We start from the raw sequence: 20,138 nt of genomic DNA, 5'->3' as shown, positions 1-20,138 counted from the left end.
TAGCAGGGTGCGATCATTAGGCCACGCCTATGGGGGGGTATTTTAGCTTAGCAGGGTGCGATCATTAGTCCACGCCTATGGGGGGGTATTTTAGCTTAGCAGGGTGCGATCATTAGGCCACGCCTATGGGGTGGGGGGGTATTTTAGCTTAGCAGGGTGCGATCATTAGGCCATGCCTATAGGGGTGGGTATTTTTGCTTAGCAGGGTGCGATCATTAGGCCACGCATATGGGGGGGTATTTTAGCTTAGCAGGGTGTGATCATTAGGCCACGCCTATGGGGGGGAGTATTTTAGCTTAGCATGGTGTGATCATTAGGCCACGCCTATGGGGGGGGTATTTTAGCTTAGCAGGGTGTGATCATTAGGCCACGCCTATGGGGGGTATTTTAGTTTAGCAGGGTGCGATCATTAGGCCACGCCTATGGGGGGGAGTATTTTAGCTTTGCAGGGTGTGTTCATTAGGCCACGCCTATGGGGGGGATATTTTAGTTTAGCAGGGTGTGATCATTAGGCCACGTCTATGGGGGGGGTATTTTAGCTTAGCAGGGTGTGATCATTAGGCCACGCCTATGGGGGGGTATTGTAACTTAGCAGGGTGTGATCATTAGGCCACGCCTATGGGTGGGGTGTATTTTAGCTTAGCAGGGTGTGATCATTAGTCCACGCCTATGGGTGGGGTATTTTAGCTTAGCAGGGTGCGATCATTAGGCCACGTCTATGGGGGGGAGTATTTTAGCTTAGCAGGGTGCGATCATTAGTCCACGCCTATGGTGGGGTATTGTAGCTTAGCAGGGTGCGATCATTAGGCCACGCCTATGGGGGGTATTGTAGCTTAGCAGGGTGTGATCATTAGGCCACACCTATGGGGGGTATTGTAGCTTAGCAGGGTGTGATCATTAGGCCACGCCTATGGGGGGGTATTGTAGCTTAGCAGGGTGTGATCATTAGGCCACGCCTATTGGGGGTATTGTAGCTTAGCAGGGTGCGATCATTAGGCCACGCCTATGGGGGGAGTATTGTAGCTTAGCAGGGTGTGATCATTAGGCCACGCCTATGGGGGGGTATTTTAGCTTAGCAGGGTGTGATCATTAGGCCACGCCTATGGGGGGGTATTGTAGCTTAGCAGGGTGTGATCATTAGGCCACGCCTATTGGGGGGGTATTTTAGCTTAGCAGGATGTGATCACTTGTGCAGCTCTGCTAAGCTAAAAAAGTTTCAAGTAGAAGATGACTATGCCGGCACATACTTACCCTGTGCGACGATCTCTGCGATGCTGGAGCCGGCTCTGATGTCAGACATACGCCCTCCGTTCTCCTGGACACGCCTGCGTTTTACTCACCACTCCCCGAAAATGGCTCCAAACAGTCCGGATCCGCCCTGGAACGCCTTCTTCCTGTCAATCTTCTTTGCGGTCGGCTCTGCGACCGCTTGTTTCATTAGACGCGATGTAACCCGGCGACCCCTGTCGCCGGGTAACGTCGCGCACGTGCACTGCAGCCACCGCTCATGCGCATTCTGGACCCGTTCGCACCGCAGTGATAAATCGCTGCGTGTGAACGGGTCGGAATAACCCCCAAGGTTTTGCACAACTGGTAACAAATTTGCTGCTGCGATAAGCTCTGAATTACCCCTAAGCCCTATGTGTAACTATATGTGCACAATGTTTAGCAAGTTACACCGTACTGGTGTGTCACGTAACTCATTTTATTACTGTATATGATAACACTGGAAGCTGCCACGGTATCACTGATAAATAAAATCAATAACTTTTATCTGTGATGCAGGATCAATGTATCAGTGACATTTGCCCTTTACGTCTGGCCTCCGGTGTGTGGTACTAGTGGGACTGAGTCTCATACAGATTAGATGTGAAATAATACAACATAATGTTATGTGATGTGTGTGGGGCGTTCCCTCACCCTCCGCTTATTCTCCTATGGTTACACCTCAGCGTCTATCCATATCAATGTCTCACCTGGCTGCTCTGCGCCAGGTACATAATTACAGAGGTGAGACCATGAGGTCAGTGTAATTATACAGTAGTAGATCTGCAGAATAAGAAGTATAACAGGAATTACAGCAGAAAGACATTACTGGAAGGTCCCTTGGGAAATAAACACTGAGCTCTGATGTTAACCATCTGCTCGTCATGAAGGAGCCGCAGCCTGTGAGAAATGTAATCATTAGAATGACAGGTTATGTTACATACAGTGAGAGAGAATACTGATCTTACACATAGAGATGAGCGCCTGAAATTTTTCGGGTTTTGTGTTTTGGTTTTGGGTTCGGTTCCGCGGCCGTGTTTTGGGTTCGAACGCGTTTTGGCAAAACCTCACCGAATTTTTTTTGTCGGATTCGGGTGTGTTTTGGATTCGGGTGTTTTTTTCAAAAAACACTAAAAAACAGCTTAAATCATAGAATTTGGGGGTCATTTTGATCCCAAAGTATTATTAACCTCAAAAACCATAATTTACACTCATTTTCAGTCTATTCTGAATACCTCACACCTCACAATATTATTTTTAGTCCTAAAATTTGCACCGAGGTCGCTGTGTGAGTAAGATAAGCGACCCTAGTGGCCGACACAAACACCGGGCCCATCTAGGAGTGGCACTGCAGTGTCACGCAGGATGTCCCTTCCAAAAAACCCTCCCCAAACAGCACATGACGCAAAGAAAAAAAGAGGCGCAATGAGGTAGCTGTGTGAGTAAGATTAGCGACCCTAGTGGCCGACACAAACACCGGGCCCATCTAGGAGTGGCACTGCAGTGTCACGCAGGATGGCCCTTCCAAAAAACCCTCCCCAAACAGCACATGACGCAAAGAAAAAAAGAGGCGCAATGAGGTAGCTGTGTGAGTAAGATTAGCGACACTAGTGGCCGACACAAACACCGGGCCCATCTAGGAGTGGCACTGCAGTGTCACGCAGGATGTCCCTTCCAAAAAACCCTCCCCAAACAGCACATGACGCAAAGAAAAAAAGAGGCGCAATGAGGTAGCTGTGTGAGTAAGATTAGCGACCCTAGTGGCCGACACAAACACCGGGCCCATCTAGGAGTGGCACTGCAGTGTCACGCAGGATGGCCCTTCCAAAAAACCCTCCCCAAACAGCACATGACGCAAAGAAAAAAAGAGGCGCAATGAGGTAGCTGTGTGAGTAAGATTAGCGACACTAGTGGCCGACACAAACACCGGGCCCATCTAGGAGTGGCACTGCAGTGTCACGCAGGATGTCCCTTCCAAAAAACCCTCCCCAAACAGCACATGACGCAAAGAAAAAAAGAGGCGCAATGAGGTAGCTGTGTGAGTAAGATTAGCGACCCTAGTGGCCGACACAAACACCGGGCCCATCTAGGAGTGGCACTGCAGTGTCACGCAGGATGTCCCTTCCAAAAAACCCTCCCCAAACAGCACATGACGCAAAGAAAAAAAGAGGCGCAATGAGGTAGCTGTGTGAGTAAGATTAGCGACCCTAGTGGCCGACACAAACACCGGGCCCATCTAGGAGTGGCACTGCAGTGTTACGCAGGATGGCCCTTCCAAAAACCCTCCCCAAACAGCACATGACGCAAAGAAAAAAAGAGGCGCAATGAGGTAGCTGTGTGAGTAAGATTAGCGACCCTAGTGGCCGACACAAACACCGGGCCCATCTAGGAGTGGCACTGCAGTGTCACGCAGGATGTCCCTTCCAAAAAACCCTCCCCAAACAGCACATGACGCAAAGAAAAAAAGAGGCGCAATGAGGTAGCTGTGTGAGTAAGATTAGCGACCCTAGTGGCCGACACAAACACCGGGCCCATCTAGGAGTGGCACTGCAGTGTCACGCAGGATGTCCCTTCCAAAAAACCCTCCCCAAACAGCACATGACGCAAAGAAAAAAAGAGGCGCAATGAGGTAGCTGACTGTGTGAGTAAGATTAGCGACCCTAGTGGCCGACACAAACACCGGGCCCATCTAGGAGTGGCACTGCAGTGTCACGCAGGATGTCCCTTCCAAAAAACCCTCCCCAAACAGCACATGACGCAAAGAAAAAAAGAGGCGCAATGAGGTAGCTGTGTGAGTAAGATTAGCGACCCTAGTGGCCGACACAAACACCGGGCCCATCTAGGAGTGGCACTGCAGTGTCACGCAGGATGTCCCTTCCAAAAAACCCTCCCCAAACAGCACATGACGCAAAGAAAAAAAGAGGCGCAATGAGGTAGCTGACTGTGTGAGTAAGATTAGCGACCCTAGTGGCCGACACAAACACCGGGCCCATCTAGGAGTGGCACTGCAGTGTCACGCAGGATGTCCCTTCCAAAAAACCCTCCCCAATCAGCACATGATGCAAAGAAAAAGAAAAGAAAAAAGAGGTGCAAGATGGAATTGTCCTTGGGCCCTCCCACCCACCCTTATGTTGTATAAACAAAACAGGACATGCACACTTTAACCAACCCATCATTTCAGTGACAGGGTCTGCCACACGACTGTGACTGATATGACGGGTTGGTTTGGACCCCCCCCAAAAAAGAAGCAATTAATCTCTCCTTGCACAAACTGGCTCTACAGAGGCAAGATGTCCACCTCATCTTCACCCTCCGATATATCACCGTGTACATCCCCCTCCTCACAGATTATCAATTCGTCCCCACTGGAATCCACCATCTCAGCTCCCTGTGTACTTTGTGGAGGCAATTGCTGCTGGTCAATGTCTCCGCGGAGGAATTGATTATAATTCATTTTAATGAACATCATCTTCTCCACATTTTTTGGATGTAACCTCGTACGCCGATTGCTGACAAGGTGAGCGGCGGCACTAAACACTCTTTCGGAGTACACACTTGTGGGAGGGCAACTTAGGTAGAATAAAGCCAGTTTGTGCAAGGGCCTCCAAATTGCCTCTTTTTCCTGCCAGTATAAGTACGGACTGTGTGACGTGCCTACTTGGATGCGGTCACTCATATAATCCTCCACCATTCTTTCAATGGTGAGAGAATCATATGCAGTGACAGTAGACGACATGTCCGTAATCGTTGTCAGGTCCTTCAGTCCGGACCAGATGTCAGCATCAGCAGTCGCTCCAGACTGCCCTGCATCACCGCCAGCGGGTGGGCTCGGAATTCTGAGCCTTTTCCTCGCACCCCCAGTTGCGGGAGAATGTGAAGGAGGAGATGTTGACAGGTCGCGTTCCGCTTGACTTGACAATTTTGTCACCAGCAGGTCTTTCAACCCCAGCAGACTTGTGTCTGCCGGAAAGAGAGATCCAAGGTAGGCTTTAAATCTAGGATCGAGCACGGTGGCCAAAATGTAGTGCTCTGATTTCAACAGATTGACCACCCGTGAATCCTTGTTAAGCGAATTAAGGGCTGCATCCACAAGTCCCACATGCCTAGCGGAATCGCTCCCTTTTAGCTCCTTCTTCAATGCCTCCAGCTTCTTCTGCAAAAGCCTGATGAGGGGAATGACCTGACTCAGGCTGGCAGTGTCTGAACTGACTTCACGTGTGGCAAGTTCAAAGGGCATCAGAACCTTGCACAACGTTGAAATCATTCTCCACTGCACTTGAGACAGGTGCATTCCACCTACTATATCGTGCTCAATTGTAGAGGCTTGAATGGCCTTTTGCTGCTCCTCCAACCTCTGAAGCATATAGAGGGTTGAATTCCGCCTCGTTACCACTTCTTGCTTCAGATGATGGCAGGGCAGGTTCAGTAGTTTTTGGTGGTGCTCCAGTCTTCTGTACGTGGTGCCTGTACGCCGAAAGTGTCCCGCAATTTTTCTGGCCACCGACAGCATCTCTTGCACGCCCCTGTCGTTTTTTAAAAAATTCTGCACCACCAAATTCAAGGTATGTGCAAAACATGGGACGTGCTGGAATTTGCCCATATTTAATGCACACACAATATTGCTGGCGTTGTCCGATGCCACAAATCCACAGGAGAGTCCAATTGGGGTAAGCCATTCCGCGATGATCTTCCTCAGTTGCCGTAAGAGGTTTTCAGCTGTGTGCGTATTCTGGAAAGCGGTGATACAAAGCGTAGCCTGCCTAGGAAAGAGTTGGCGTTTGCGAGATGCTGCTACTGGTGCCGCCGCTGCTGTTCTTGCGGCGGGAGTCCATACATCTACCCAGTGGGCTGTCACAGTCATATAGTCCTGACCCTGCCCTGCTCCACTTGTCCACATGTCCGTGGTTAAGTGGACATTGGGTACAACTGCATTTTTTAGGACACTGGTGAGTCTTTTTCTGACGTCCGTGTACATTCTCGGTATCGCCTGCCTAGAGAAGTGGAACCTAGATGGTATTTGGTAACGGGGGCACACTGCCTCAATAAATTGTCTAGTTCCCTGTGAACTAACGGCGGATACCGGACGCACGTCTAACACCAACATAGTTGTCAAGGACTCAGTTATCCGCTTTGCAGTAGGATGACTGCTGTGATATTTCATCTTCCTCGCAAAGGACTGTTGAACAGTCAATTGCTTACTGGAAGTAGTACAAGTGGGCTTACGACTTCCCCTCTGGGATGACCATCGACTCCCAGCGGCAACAACAGCAGCGCCAGCAGCAGTAGGCGTTACACGCAAGGATGCATCGGAGGAATCCCAGGCAGGATAGGACTTGTCAGAATTGCCAGTGACATGGCCTGCAGGACTATTGGCATTCCTGGGGAAGGAGGAAATTGACACTGAGGGAGTTGGTGGGGTGGTTTGCGTGAGCTTGGTTACAAGAGGAAGGGATTTACTGGTCAGTGGACTGCTTCCGCTGTCACCCAAAGTTTTTGAACTTGTCACTGACTTATTATGAATGCGCTGCAGGTGACGTATAAGGGAGGATGTTCCGAGGTGGTTAACGTCCTTACCCCTACTTATTACAGCTTGACAAAGGGAACACACGGCTTGACACCTGTTGTCCGCATTTCTGGTGAAATACCTCCACACCGATGAGCTGATTTTTTTGGTATTTTCACCTGGCATGTCAACGGCCATATTCCTCCCACGGACAACAGGTGTCTCCCCGGGTGCCTGACTTAAACAAACCACCTCACCATCAGAATCCTCCTGGTCAATTTCCTCCCCAGCGCCAGCAACACCCATATCCTCCTCATCCTGGTGTACTTCAACACTGACATCTTCAATCTGACTATCATGAACTGGACTGCTGGTGCTCCTTCCAGCACTTGCAGGGGGCGTGCAAATGGTGGAAGGCGCATGCTCTTCACGTCCAGTGTTGGGAAGGTCAGGCATCGCAACCGACACAATTGGACTCTCCTTGTGGATTTGGGATTTCAAAGAACGCACAGTTCTTTGCGGTGCTTTTGCCAGCTTGAGTCTTTTCAGTTTTCTAGCGAGAGGCTGAGTGCTTCCATCCTCATGTGAAGCTGAACCACTAGCCATGAACATAGGCCAGGGCCTCAGCCGTTCCTTGCCACTCCGTGTGGTAAATGGCATATTGGCAAGTTTACGCTTCTCCTCCGACAATTTTATTTTAGGTTTTGGAGTCCTTTTTTTACTGATATTTGGTGTTTTGGTTTTGACATGCTCTGTACTATGCCATTGGGCATCGGCCTTGGCAGACGACGTTGCTGGCATTTCATCGTCTCGGCCATGACTAGTGGCAGCAGCTTCAGCACGAGGTGGAAGTGGATCTTGATCTTTCCCTAATTTTGGAACCTCAACATTTTTGTTCTCCATATTTTAATAGGCACAATTAAAAGGCACCTCAGGTAAACAATGGAGATGGATGGATTGGATACTAGTATACAATTATGGACGGGCTGCCGAGTGCCGACACAGAGGTAGCCACAGCCGTGAACTACTGCACTGTACTGTGTCTGCTGCTAATATATAGACTGGTTGATAAAGAGATAGTATACTCGTAACTAGTATGTATGTATAAAGAAAGAAAAAAAAACCACGGTTAGGTGGTATATACAATTATGGACGGGCTGCCGAGTGCCGACACAGAGGTAGCCACAGCCGTGAACTACCGCACTGTACTGTGTCTGCTGCTAATATATAGACTGGTTGATAAAGAGATAGTATACTCGTAACTAGTATGTATGTATAAAGAAAGAAAAAAAAACCACGGTTAGGTGGTATATACAATTATGGACGGGCTGCCGAGTGCCGACACAGAGGTAGCCACAGCCGTGAACTACCGCACTGTACTGTGTCTGCTGCTAATATATAGACTGGTTGATAAAGAGATAGTATACTCGTAACTAGTATGTATGTATAAAGAAAGAAAAAAAAAACACGGTTAGGTGGTATATACAATTATGGACGGGCTGCCGAGTGCCGACACAGAGGTAGCCACAGCCGTGAACTACCGCACTGTACTGTGTCTGCTGCTAATATATAGACTGGTTGATAAAGAGATAGTATACTCGTAACTAGTATGTATGTATAAAGAAAGAAAAAAAAACCACGGTTAGGTGGTATATACAATTATGGACGGGCTGCCGAGTGCCGACACAGAGGTAGCCACAGCCGTGAACTACCGCACTGTACTGTGTCTGCTGCTAATATAGACTGGTTGATAAAGAGATAGTATACTCGTAACTAGTATGTATGTATAAAGAAAGAAAAAAAAACCACGGTTAGGTGGTATATACAATTATGGACGGGCTGCCGAGTGCCGACACAGAGGTAGCCACAGCCGTGAACTACCGCACTGTACTGTGTCTGCTGCTAATATAGACTGGTTGATAAAGAGATAGTATACTACTAATATTATATATACTGGTGGTCAGGTCACTGGTCACTAGTCACACTGGCAGTGGCACTCCTGCAGCAAAAGTGTGCACTGTTTTAATATAATATTATGTACTCCTGGCTCCTGCTATAACCTATAACTGGCACTGCAGTAGTGCTCCCCAGTCTCCCCCACAATTATAAGCTGTGTGAGCTGAGCAGTCAGACAGATATATATAATATTATATATAGATAATAGATGATGCAGCACACTGGCCTGAGCCTGAGCAGTGCACACAGATATGGTATGTGACTGACTGAGTCACTGTGTGTATCGCTTTTTTCAGGCAGAGAACGGATATATTAAATAAACTGCACTGTGTGTCTGGTGGTCACTCACTATATAATATATTATGTACTCCTGGCTCCTGCTATAACCTATAACTGGCACTGCAGTAGTGCTCCCCAGTCTCCCCCACAATTATAAGCTGTGTGAGCTGAGCAGTCAGACAGATAATCAGATATATATAATATTATATATAGATAATAGATGATGCAGCACACTGGCCTGAGCCTGAGCAGTGCACACAGATATGGTATGTGACTGAGTCACTGTGTGCTGTGTATCGCTTTTTTCAGGCAGAGAACGGATTATAAATAAAACTGGTGGTCACTATCAGCAAAACTCTGCACTGTACACTACTGAGTACTCCTAATGCTCCCCAAAATTAGTAAATCAAGTGTCTCTCTAATCTATTCTAAACGGAGAGGACGCCAGCCACGTCCTCTCCCTATCAATCTCAATGCACGTGTGAAAATGGCGGCGACGCGCGGCTCCTTATATAGAATCCGAGTCTCGCGATAGAATCCGAGCCTCGCGAGAATCCGACAGCGTCATGATGACGTTCGGGCGCGCTCGGGTTAACCGAGCAAGGCGGGAAGATCCGAGTCGCTCGGACCCGTGAAAAAAAACATGAAGTTCGTGCGGGTTCGGATTCAGAGAAACCGAACCCGCTCATCTCTACTTACACACCCTGTATGTGATCCCATAATGTGCAATATGTAAGTCTGATACAGGGAAACGTTATATTACTGCAGAATTATGCTCCTGATAATATTACCTAATAATTGTCACCAACAGTGACAGCGAATATGTCCCAATACCCTGCAAACACAATGGCACTAAATAAAATATCACATTAACTATAAACACTGAGCACAAAACACAAACATTGGGGGTTATTCAGTTGTCAGTAAAACCATACTGCACTGCGGGTGGGGCAGATGTAACATGTGCAGAGAGGTTTAGATTAAAAGATGAAAAGAGTTTTTTGGTAATGAAAGTGGGTCTTCTATAGCGACCAAATCAGACATTCCACCCCAATTAAAAAAGTTTAGCGCAGGCTCTAACTTTGACCCAGTCTCTAACAATGCCAGCATAAGAACCTTTTTTAGGTTATTAAATCAGGAAATTGATGGAGGGGCGTCCCATCGTGTTCCAGCACATTCTAATTTATCTGTGGCAGAACGTCAGGCTTTAAAAACACTGACTTCAAATAAATCGTTAGTAATCCGCCAAGCAGATAAAGGCGGAGGGATAGTTCTGTAGGATCTACTGGAATACGACAGGGAGGTGATGCGTCAGCTTAACGATGTCACTACATATCAATTATTGCCTAGAGATCCCAGCAATGTTTGTAAGAGAGAGTTGTTCCAATTGTTACAGACAGCATGTGATATGCATTTCATTTCTGAAAACATTAGAGAGATCTTGTACCCTACATTTCCATTGGTACCGATCTTTTATACCATCCCCAAAGTACATAAAGGGGTGAATCCAGCACCAGGCCGCCCTATTGTATCGGCCCGATGATCGCTACTTTAACCCTTAGCAACTTTTTTAGATTCTCTCCTGCAGCCTCTAATACAATTGGAATCAACTTTCTTATCTGACACTACTTCTTTTCTTACTCGGTTGAATGCTTTCACCGAGATCCCTGATGATTGTTGTTTGGTGGTGATAGATGTTGTTAGCTTGTACACATCTACACCACATTCTTTGGCGTTACAATCTCTTAAATCATTCTTGCAGGCTAAAAGTGATCATTCTGATGAGGTGATCGAATTGATCTTACAGATGTTTGAACTTATTTTACACAATAACTTCTTTCTGTATGATAACAGGTTTTATTTGCAAACAAAAGGATGTGCAATGGGGAGCTCGATGGCCCCGTCATACGCAAATGTGGTTATGTTCTTACTTGAACAAATGGTATTTTTTTCGAATGAGGATATTTCATCTAAAATCCTCATGCTCGTCAGATATATAGATGACCTTTTTCTGTTGTGGAGAGGTGATGTGCAGGTCCTAACGGATGCGATTGACCTTCATAATAATTCGGAAAATCCGATTAAATTTACATATAGTCATAGCTGTGATAACATCAATTTTTTAGATGTAAATGTATCCATTAAAAATAAAGTCCTGCACACCAAACTCTTCACTAAAGAAACTGATAGGAATATGCTATTAAAACCGCAAAGTTGTCATCCTAGATCACTAATAAATGGTCTGCCATATTCCCAGATGGTTAGAGTAGTGAGGATTAATAATGACAAACGGACTGCAGTAGAACAATTTGATGTGATGGTTAAGAATTTTTCTGAAGGAGGTTATAAACTTAATTTGTTGCTTGAATGTAAGGACAAAGTTTTAAAATTAGACCGCACAAAATTACTTGTTAGAGGGGGCACTATAGAACCCAAGGGTATTAAGAACAAGCTGCCATGGGTGAGTCAGTATAATGAAATGTCACCGATTATCATGAATAAGGCAAAAAAACTATGGCCTATTATCCAGAGTGATGATAAGCTACATTTACAAGATTATGGATTAATGCCCAGTTTTTCAAGGGGTAGAAACTTGAAAGACTCACTTGTCAAGACTTTAACGTCAGTACAGACTCATAGGAAAGCAACCTTTCTATCTAGTACCCCGAGTGGGATGTTTTAAGTGTACCTGCACCACATGCCAATCCTCCTCACGGGGGATGTCTTTTTCCATCCCCACTCTAGAAAACAATTTTACATCAGGCATTATTTCACATGTAATTCTACCTTCGTTATATACCAAATTGTGTGCCCATGCGGCTTGTCATATATCGGCAAGACCGAGAGTAAATTTAAAGTATGCATGGGTAAGCATAGGGCAGCTATTATGTCTGGTACGAGCGATCAACCTGTAGCCCGACAACTTGCACTCTTCAAACACCCGCTTAATAGCCTATGATACCGTATGATCGACACGGTTCCTGTTAGTATCAGAGGTGGCAATAGATCCCTACAATTATTGCGCTGTGAAGCACAATGGATCCATCGCCTCAATGTGATTGCCCCAAAAGGGCTGAATGAAAATATATCTTATGCAGCATTACGTTAGCATGTTGATATCTCATCTTTTTTATTAGTATATCTGTTAATGCTATAAATGTGTTTTGAATAGAGATAACATTGTTTGAATTTGAGTGCGCCCTTTTGTTTCTAGGATCGGCTTGTTGCCATGGTGATGGACGCTCAGGACGCAGGTCTGTGACGTCTTCTTTCAGCGCGGCAACGGGGCGGGTGAGCGGTCCCGCACCCGACGCCGGTATTCACGTGCTGATGGGGTTCTATAAAGGCTAGTTCTTGTTTGTACGTTTTTATCCAGATGACAATATAAATAAATATTGAAACGTTGATCTTCATTTGGGAGTCCACACCCGCTTTTGTTTCTTAAAGTGAACCAGAGTGCCGCTTTCCCGGGAGTGTATCTATTTCTTCATGAAGGCACCTGTGCAGGTGATACTATTCGTTAAGGGGAGTGCTAGACCGATAAGAGTTTTATATTTATATATATATATCAGTGGCGTGCGGTGAGGTCAGTGGCTGGTGAGGCACTGCAGCCATAATGTCCTTCGAGTACCGCCGATGAATCCTACAGCCGCCGAGCCAATGCCGCTACTGCTACATCGCATCAATTTCGCCGGTACCCACAATAGTTCACAGTGCGTTACTTGTTATACCGGTACCCACAATGGTTCACAGTGCGTCACCAGTTATACCGGTACCCACAATGGTTCACAGTGCGTCACCAGTTATACCGGTACCCACAATGGTTCAAAGTGCATTACCAGTTATACTGGTACCCACAATGGTTCACAGTGCGTTACCAGTTATAACGGTACCCACAATGGCACACAGTGCGTTACGTTATACCGGTATCCACAATGGTTCACAGTGCAATACCGGTTATACCGGTACCCACAATGGTTCACAGTGCGTTACCAGTTCTACTGGTACCCACAATGGTTCACAATGCATTACCAGTTATACCGGTACCCACAATGGCTCACAGTGTGTTACGTTATACCGGTACCCACAATAGTTCACAGTGCAATACCAGTTATACTGGTACCCACAATGGTTCACAGTGCGTTACCAGTTATACCAGTGCCCACAATGGTTCACAGTGGGTTACCAGTTATACAGGTACCAAGAATGGTTCACAGTGTGTTACCAGTTATACCGGTACCCACAATGGTTCACAGTGCGTTACCAGTTATACCGGTACCCACAATGGTTCGCAGTGCGTTACCAGTTATACCGGTGCCCACAATGGTTCACAGTGCAATACCAGTTATACCGGTACCCACAATGGTTTACAGTGCGTTACCAGTTATACTGGTACCCACAATGGATCACAGTGCGTTACCAGTTATACCGGTACCCACAATAGTTCGCAGTGCGTTACCAGTTATACCGGTGCCCACAATGGTTCACAGTGCGTTACCAGTTATACCGGTGCCCACAATGGTTCACAGTGCGTTACCAGTTATGCAGGTACCCACAATGGTTCACAGTTTGTTACCAGTTATACCGGTATCCACAATGGTTCACAGGACGTTACCAGTTATACCGGTACCCACAATGGTTCACAGTGCACTACTTGTTATACCGGTACCCAGCCTGATTCACAGTGCACTACCAGTTATACCGTTACCCACAATGGATCACAGTGCGTTCCCAGTTATACTGGTACCCACAATGGTTCACAGTGCGTTACCAGTTATACAGATACCCACAATGGCTCAAAGTGCGTTACGTTACACCTGTACCCACAATGGTTCACAGTGCAAAACCAGTTATACCGGTACCCACAATGGTTCACAGTGCGTTACCAGTTATACCGGTACCCACAATGGTTCACAGTGCAATACCAGTTATACCGGTACCCACAATGGTTCACAGTGCGTTACCAGTTATACTTGTACCCACAATAGTTCACAGTGCGCTACCAGTTATAGGGGTACCCACAATGGTTCACAGTGCGCTACTTGTTATACCGGTACCCAGCCTGATTCACAGTGCGCTACCAGTTATACCGGTACCCACAATGGTTCACAGTGCGTTCCCAGTTATACTGGTACCCACAATGGTTCACAGTGCAAAACCAGTTATACCGGTACCCACAATGGTTCACAGTGCGTTACCAGTTATACTGGTACCCACAATGGTTCACAGTGCGTTACCAGTTATGCCAGTACACACAATGATTCACAGTGCGTTACCAGTTATACCGGTTCCCACAATGGTTCACAGTGTGTTACCAGTTATACCGGTATCCACAATGGTTCACAGGACATTACCAGTTATACCGGTACCCACAATGGTTCACAGTGCGCTACTTGTTATACCGGTACCCACAATGGTTCACAGTGCGTTACCAGTTATACTGGTACCCACAATGCTTCACAGTGCATTACCAGTTATACCGGTACCCACAATGGCTCACAGTGCATTACGTTATACTGGTACCCACAATGGTTCACAGTGCAATACCAGTTATACCGGTACCCACAATGGTTCACAGTGCTTTACCAGTTATACCGGTACCCACAATGATTGACAGTGCATTACCAGTTATATCGGTGCCCACAATGGTTCACAGTGTGTTACCAGTTATACCGGTATCCACAATGGTTCACAGGACGTTTCCAGTTATACCGGTACCCACAATGGTTCACAGTGTGCTACTTGTTATACCGGTACCCAGCATGATTCACAGTATGCTACCAGTTATACCGGTACCCAGCCTGATTCACAGTGCATTACAAGTTATACCGGTACACACAATGGTTCACAGTGCGTCACCAGTTATACCGGTACCCACAATGGTTCACAGTGCACTACCTGTTATACCGGTACCCACAATTGTTCATAGTGTGCTACCAGTTATACTGGTACCCACTATGGTGCACAGTGCATTACCAGTTATACCGGTACTGACAATGGTTCACAGTACATTACCAGTTATACCGGTACCCACAATGGTTCACAGTGCGTCACCAGTTATACCGGTACCAACAATGGTTCACAGTGCATTACCAATTATACCGGTATCCACAATGTTCAGTGCGTTACCAGTTATACCGTTACCCACAATATTTCACAGTGCATTACCAGTTATACCGGTACCCACAATGGTTCACAGGACGTTACCAGTTCTACCGGTACCCATAATGGTTCACAGTGCGCTACTTGTTACTGGTACCCAGCCCGGTTCACAGTGCGCTACTTGTTATACCGGTACTCAGCCTGATTCACAGTGTGCTACCATTCATACCGGTACCCAGCCTGATTCACAGTGCGTTACCAGTTATACCGGTACCCACAAAAGTTCACAGTGCGTTACCAGTTATACCGGTATCCACAATGGTTCAGTGCCTTACCAGTTATACAGGTACCCACAAAGGTTCACAGTGCATTACCAGTTATAACGGTACCCACAATGGTTCACAGGATGTTTTACAGTTATACCGGTACCCACAATGGTTCACAGTGCGCTACTTGTTAAACTGGTACCCAGCCCGGATCACAGTACACCACTTGTTATACTGGTACCCAGCCTGATTCACAGTGTTCTACCAGTTATACCGGTACCCAGCCTGATTCACAGTGCGTTACCAGTTATACCAGTACCCACAATGGTTCACAGTGCGTCACCAGTTATACCGGTACCCACAATGGTTCACAGTGCACTACCTGTTATACTGGTACCCACAATTGTTCATAGTGTGCTAAAAGTTATACCGGTACCCACAATGGTTCACAGTGCGTTAACAGTTATACCGGTACCCACAATGGTTCACAGTGCGTTACCAGTTATACCGGTACTGACAATGGTTCACAGTACGTTACCATTTATACCGGTACCCACAATGGTTCACAGTGCATCACCAGTTATACCGGTACCCACAATGGTTCACAGGACGTTACCAGTTTTACCGGTACCCACAATGGTTCACAGTGCGTCACCAGTTATACCGGTACCAACAATGGTTCACAGTGCATTACCAATTATACCGGTATCCGCAATGTTCAGTGCGTTACCAGTTATACCGTTACCCACAATATTTCACAGTGCATTACCAGTTATACCGGTACCCACAATGGTTCACAGGACGTTACCAGTTCTACCGGTACCCACAATGGTTCACAGTGCGCTACTTGTTACTGGTACCTAGCCCGGTTCACAGTGCGCTACTTGTTATACCGGTACTCAGCCTGATTCACAGTGTGCTACCATTCATACCGGTACCCAGCCTGATTCACAGTGCGTTACCAGTTATACCGGTACCCACAAAAGTTCACAGTGCGTTACCAGTTATACCGGTATCCACAATGGTTCAGTGCCTTACCAGTTAAACAGGTACCCACAATGGTTCACAGTGCATTACCAGTTATAACGGTACCCACAATGGTTCACAGGACGTTTTACAGTTATACCGGTACCCACAATGGTTCACAGTGCGCTACTTGGTAAACTGGTACCCAACCCGGATCACAGTACACCACTTGTTATACCGGTACCCAGCCTGATTCACAGTGTTCTACCAGTTATACCGGTACCCAGCCTGATTCACAGTACGTTACCATTTATACCGGTACCCACAATGGTTCACAGTGCATCACCAGTTATACCGGTACCCACAATGGTTCACAGGACGTTACCAGTTATACTGGTACCCACAATGGTTCACAGTGCGTTACCAGTAATACCGGTACTGACAATGGTTCACAGTACGTTACCATTTATACCGGTACCCACAATGGTTCACAGTGCATCACCAGTTATACCGGTACCCACAATGGTTCACAGGACGTTACCAGTTATACCGTTACCCACAATGGTACACAGTGCGTTACCAGTTATACCGGTACTGACAATGGTTCACAGTGCATTACCAGTTTAACCGGTACCCACGATGTTTCAGTGCGTTACTAGTTTTATCGGTACCCACAATGGTTCAAAGTGCATTACCAGTTATACCGGTACCCACAATAGTTCACAGTGCGCTACCTGTTATACCGGTACCCACAATGGTTCACAGGACGTTACCAGTTAAACCGGTACCCACAATGGTTCACATTGCGTTACCAGTTATACCGGTACCCCAATGGTTCACAGTGCATCACCAGTTACACCGGTACTCACAATGGTTCACAGTCCATTACCAGTTATACCGGTATCCACAATGGTTCAGTGCATATACCAGTTATACCGGTACCCACAATAGTTCACAGTGCATTACCAGTTATACCGGTACCCACAATGGTTCACAGTGCGCTACCTGTTATACCGGTACCCACAATGGTTAACAGGAAATTACCAGTTCTACCGGTACCCACAATGGTTCATAGTGCGCTTCTTGTTACTGGTACCCAGCCCGGTTCACAGTGCGCTACTTGTTATACCGGTACCCAGCCTGATTCACAGTGTGTTACCAGTTATACCGGTACCCACAATAGTACACAGTGTGTTACCAGTTATACCGGTACCCACAATGGTTCACAGTGCGTTACCAGTTATACCGGTACCCACAATGGTTCACAGTGCATTATCAGTTATACCGGTACCCACAATGGTTCACAGTGCGTTATCAGTTATACCGGTATCCACAATGGTTCAGTGCGTTACCAGTTATACCGGTACCCACAATGGTTCACAGGACGTTTTACAGTTATACAGGTACACACAATGGTTCTCAGTGCGCTACTTGTTAAACTTGTACCCAGCCCGGATCACAGTGCGCTACTTGTTATACTGGTACCCAGCCTGATTCACAGTGTGCTACCAGTTATACCGGTACCCAGCCTTATTCACAGTGCGTTACTGGTTATACCGGTACCCACAATAGTTCATAGTGCGTTACCAGTTATACCGGTATCCACAATGGTTCAGTGCGTTACCAGTTATACCAGTACCCATAATGGTTCACAGTGCATTACCATTTATACCGGTACCCACAATGGTTCACAGTGCGCTACCCGTTATACCGGTACCCAAAATGGTTCACAGTGCATTACCAGTTATACCGGTACTGACAATGGTTCACAGTGCGTTACCAGTTATACCGGTACCCACAATGGTTCACAGTGCATTACCAGTTATACTGGTACCAACAATGGTTCACAGTGCGCTACCTGTTATACCGGTACCCAATCCTCTCCCATTTACATATCTGACCTTATCTCCCTTTACTCTCCCACCCGTCCTCTTCGCTCTGCTAATGCACGCCGGCTCTCCTGTCTCCTGATTACTTCCTCCCACTCCTATCTCCAAGATTTTTCACGTGCTGCTCCTTTCCTTTGGAATTCTTTACCTCTCCCCCTCAGACTCTCCACCTCTCTACAAAACTTCAAACGGGCTCTCAAGACCCATTTCTTTAGCAAACCCAGCCAACTCTCATCCTAACCCTCTGTTCCATGCTCTCTATGTACCCCATCTGTGTCACCCCTGTCTGTCTACCCCTCCCCTTAGAATGTAAGCTCTCACAAGTAGGGCCCTCTTCCCTCATGTGCTCACCCTTTTCTTACTTTAATAATTCTCAACTGCCCAAATCACACAGTTTTTGGGCCACCTGGAACTTATCTCTGTCATTTACTGGTGTAGTTATGCTTAGTTACCCTGTACTTGTCCAAAATTGATTTCAACTGTAAGTCACTGTTTTGATTTTGTGCATATGTACTCTGTAATTGGACGCTGCGGAACCCTTGTGGCACCATATAAATAAATGATAATAATAAAATAATACCCACAATGGTTCACAGTGCGTTACCAGTTATACCGGTATCCACAATGGTTCAGTGCTCTACCAGTTATACTGGTACCCAGCCTGATTCACAGTGTGTTACCAGTAATACCGGTACCCACAATGGTTCAAAGTGCGTCACCAGTTATACCGGTACCCACAATAGTTCACAGTGCACTACCTGTTATTCCGGTACCCACAATTGTTCATAGTGTGCTAAAAGTTATACAGGTACCCACAATGGTTCACAGTGTGTTAACAGTTATACCGGTACCCACAATGGTTCACAGTGCGTTACCAGTTATACCGGTACTGACAATGGTTCACAGTACGTTACCAGTTATTCCGGTACCCACAATGGTTCACGGTGCATCACCAGTTATACTGATACCCACAATGATTCACAGTGCATTACCAGTTATACCGGTACGCACAATGGTTCACAGTGCGCTACTTGTTAAACTGGTACCCAGCCCGGATCACAGTGCACCACTTGTTATACTGGTACCCAGCCTGATTCACAGTGTGCTACCAGTTATACCGGTACCCACAATGGTTCACAGTGTGTCACCAGTTATACCGGTACCCACAATGGTTCACAGTGCACTACCTGTTATACCGGTACCCACAATTGTTCATAGTGTGCTAAAAGTTATACCGGTACCCACAATGGTTCACAGTGCGTTACCAGTTATACCGGTACTGACAATGGTTCACAGTGCATCACCAGTTATACCGGAACCCACAATGGTTCACAGGACGTTACCAGTTATACCGTTACCCACAATGGTTCACAGTGCATTACCAGTTTAACCAGTACCCACAATGGTTCAGTGCGTTACTAGTTTTATCGGTACCCACAATGGTTCAGTGCTGTTAGGTTCCTGGTGCTCAGAATAAGGGAGATGTTTATGAAGTGAGTCCAGAGCACCAGGACGTAACGCTGGGAAAGGGGAATGGAAAGGGAATAGCCCTTGGCGCCCTATCTCCGTTGTCTCGCCCATGCTGTCAGAATACTCTTGCGACACTATGGTTGCTTGAGCCCATGGCAGCCGCGTTTCAAGGGCGGATTACGTCTGCCCAACTTCGATGCCCTCTCAGGTCTTAATGAGAGACAAAGAGTGTACCGAGACAGGGTTATATCAAGGGGCCCTCTAATCTGAAACAACCAAAGCCAGGGACTACTTACTAGCCTAAAACTAAATGTATGTGCGGCTTGCCGCCAAAGGAAAAGAACAACAAAGGAAATGCTGACCACACGCCAACACCATACTTTTGTGTACCGGCGGTGATAGCATAAGCAGAACCCTCTGTAAAACACCAGTGACAGGAAT

Source organism: Pseudophryne corroboree, chromosome 1 (assembly GCF_028390025.1).
Source record: "Pseudophryne corroboree isolate aPseCor3 chromosome 1, aPseCor3.hap2, whole genome shotgun sequence".
NCBI lineage: Eukaryota > Metazoa > Chordata > Amphibia > Anura > Myobatrachidae > Pseudophryne > Pseudophryne corroboree.
The sequence above is the reverse complement of the archived record's forward strand: the minus strand, read 5'-3'. Positions refer to the sequence as shown.